This window comes from Lemur catta, chromosome 8 (genome assembly GCF_020740605.2).
Source record: "Lemur catta isolate mLemCat1 chromosome 8, mLemCat1.pri, whole genome shotgun sequence".
In the NCBI taxonomy this organism is placed as follows: domain Eukaryota; kingdom Metazoa; phylum Chordata; class Mammalia; order Primates; family Lemuridae; genus Lemur; species Lemur catta.
The window spans coordinates 65,147,448-65,150,813 of NC_059135.1; the positions used below are offsets into that span (position 1 = coordinate 65,147,448).

At 51.7% G+C, this 3,366-nt stretch overlaps 1 long non-coding RNA gene across 1 annotated transcript; it reads left to right on the forward strand.

Moving 5' to 3' along the window:
- The first annotated feature begins 300 nt into the window (after positions 1 to 300).
- Positions 301 to 1,653, forward strand: LOC123643915. Its single transcript, XR_006736952.1, has 3 exons — positions 301 to 546; positions 990 to 1,048; positions 1,586 to 1,653. It is a non-coding gene; the product is annotated as an uncharacterized LOC123643915 (long non-coding RNA).
- Positions 1,654 to 3,366: the final 1,713 nt, after the last annotated feature.

Genomic DNA, 3,366 nt, shown 5'->3' on the forward strand with positions numbered 1-3,366 from the left:
CACTCTAGCCCAGGCAACAGAGAGATACTCTGTCAAAAAAAAAAAAAATCAGACCTTCTAGCTGAGCCTCATAAGCACACGTTCCTGCCTGTGAGACCAGGGTGTAGCTACTGTCATGGTACAGGAAGGACCCCCCAGGGTTTCCTTTTCCCTCATTTGGCCAAGGCAGAGACACTGTTAGCTGACCTACCGGGCCCTGCTTCCGCAGACCCACCTCCCTCTGTGTGAGGAAGTTGGCCCAAGGGAGGAGGCCTCCTGTCTGGGGAGGGGAGGGGGTGCCAGACGGCATGTGGCCTTTATGCTCAGACCTGCAGGAGCTGGTGTCTTCCTGTCTCTCTGGTCCCTTTTATGTGCAGGCTTCAAACCTTCCCAGGGCAAAGATGAAACACCGTTTCATTTCCTCCTGCGTGTGAAGAAGAACAAAAGACAGATCTTCTTGGCTCACTCGTATCATAGACCCACTGAAACCCTGCAGGAGAACAGAGCATGGATTATAGATAAAGCTTAAATCCACTTTCGCAGGAATTAGGCGGCTTACAAATGAAGGTAATATCTGTGTTTGGACAATGACTACCTTGGGGCCCTGTGGCTTTAATGAAATTCTATACATCAAAGCTTTTTAAAAACCTTTGAGTTGAGAACCTATAAACTGACCCTATTCCGCTGGGCCCAGGAGCCCTGATGAGAAGCACGGGGGAGGAGGAGGAAGGAGCATCAGCTGGGCTGGGCTTCCTGAGAGGTGGAACCCGCTGGGTCACGGCCCTGTGCATCTCAGGACAGAGGGACATCCGTCCTTCCACCCGGCTCAGGTGTAAGGAGTGAGGAGGCACTGACTGAGTGATTATCCCAAGCAGTGGCTCTGAAGTGTGGGACAGGGACCCCCGGGGTCCTAGAGACCTTTTGGGGGCATCCACAAGGCCCAAACTGTTATCATCATAGTACTAACGCATCATTTTGCCTTTGCATTCTGACTCCCTGTGTCCGTACAGCGGTGTTTGCTGGAGGTGACATGACCTGTGACGTCACAACAGGTTGACGGCAGAAGCAGGTATGAGAATCCAGCTGTCGTCTACTAAGCTGGACATGAGAGAGACTTGCCAAAATGTAAAGCAATACCATTCTTCCTACTGATTTTTTTGGAAATAGTTATTTTTCATACAATTTATAATTTATGTTAGCATATAATGGGCTTGTGTTTTCAAATGAATTATTAAATATTTAAAAAATTTTTGAGTTTCAATTGCTAATACTGTAAATATCCATGGGATAATTCCTGTAAACAAAAGTTCTCTGGGGTTTCTATTATTTTTTAAGAACGTGAAGCGGTTCCGGGACGAAAACGTTTGAGAGCTACTGCAGTGAGTGTACAGAACACGCCACATCACTGAGCACCTGGGCCGCATTATGTGCCCACTCTTGACCTCTGCAGAATAAATAACTGGGTCCAGATTTTAATTCAGCTACTTTGAATTTAAGGGGCCCTTAAGAAGATATATCTTAATAATAAATGTATAAACTATGTAAGGAAAATAAACCTTCAGCTATGAGTGGGGAAAAATAACCTTTATCTACTCTTATATTTCAGAAATACTGGATTTCTGAATCCAGGATTTACTGCAAGTGTTCTCAGAGCCTTCAATATGAACATTAAAGGTATTGTGAATCTCTAAGAGAAATACACGGCACTGCATTTTCCAGACTTATTTGGCCATAAAACTTTTCTTAGGGATAACTTGTAGAGCTACTGCTCCAAGGAATGTATTTTGGGAAACTGCCTTACTCAGCAAAAGGATGAACTGGCCTAATGAGTGCTGAGAGCTGCCACCTGCCACCTGCCCGCCCCAGCACAGGGCAGTGAGGGTGGTGGTGCCCTGGACCCCCGAGTGCAGGTGTGGCTCTGGGGGCGGGTTGTGTGGGCTGGAAGCATTTGCCCCACCCTGACCGTGCAGGGTGAGGCAGGGGCTGGAGAAGTGACTCTGGAGCCCAGGGCAAGCCGGGGCAGAGGAGCAGAAATGGAGGCTTTCTAGACCTGGTGGGGAATGTGGGATACCGGGATGGGGGTGCTGAGCAGCCCAGAGGTGGCACAGTGGTGTCCTTGGAGACGGGAAGCCCAGGGCAGGTCTGACCTGCCTCAGGCACCCCGCCCCAGCAGAGGAAGCTGGAATGGAATGGAATGGGTCCTCGGAGTGGACGTCCGTGCTCACTCTCTCGGGTGACATGCTGCTGCTGGATGGAGCTCCTGCCCCTCCTTCCACGCCCTCCCCAGCAGAGGGGCAATTGCTCATCTGAGAGGTGACAGCTTGCCACAGTCACTTGGGGTTGAACTTCTTAGCCTCCCCTTACTGGGCTTCCTCGCTCCTGAAACGGAGCGCCCGAGGTGTTATTATTGTTTCTTGTGCCATGTTTCACCCCTGGCCGGGTCCCTGGGCTGAAGGGTGGTCCGCCCTCTGGTGTTTTGGTCCCCCATGTGAGCACACTTGGTCACAGCCCTGCAGGGACGCCCTCCAGCCAGGCTTTCTCTGTCTCCCTCCTGCCTCTGACAGGTGGGGGGACAGGTGCCATCTTGGGATGGGAGGGGAGAAGTGGGAAATCCAACTTCAACCTCAGGTTCAGCCACGTTCTCCAAAAGGAGTTCGCCAGAAGCTTTGCTTCTTGGGGTGGGGGTGCTTGCACTGAGACAGCCCCAGTTTCATGTCTTGAGATTCAGTTTTGTCTCTGAAATAAGAGGCAGTCCACAGGGTGGCACGTGCTGGGTTTCCAAGGGCCAGACAGGCTCCTCTTCTGTCTGGGATCCAAACCTTGAAGGAACATGCACAGGGGTGGGGAGGGCTAAAATGCTGCATCAGCCTCCTCACTCGGGAGGTGGTTTTGGGAACTACAGCTTGAACCAGAGCAAAAGTCAGTCTTCCACAGGCAGCTGGGGGAGCCGAACTCCAGCCGGCCTGGAGGCCCCAGCTCACTGGGAGGCCGGGTCTTGGGCCCTTCCCTGGGCAGCTGAACCCCCTGGGCTTACTTTGATTTTCCTGGTCTCATTGAATGACCCCCTCGCTCTCCTTTGCTCTTGATGAGGAATGAGGACTAAAGAATGAGTGAAGAGAAAGATAAAAGATTTCTTTCCACGTCTTCCAGAATGTCTGTTAGTTCTCTTTTTATAGACTTGCAGGGCTGTGCGTGAATCGTTGGGGAATGGGCTTTCTCTACAAAAACTAGGGCAGAGGTGGGGGCCTTTGCCTCCCTCTGAGCTGACAGCCCTTTCCCGGGCTGCACTGCCTGGAGATCGGTCCCCTCCTCCTGCCAGGGTCTCAAACCTTCCCGCAGAGCTGCTCCTTGAGGCTGAGCTGGGGGCAGTGGGATTGGCTCGGGCAG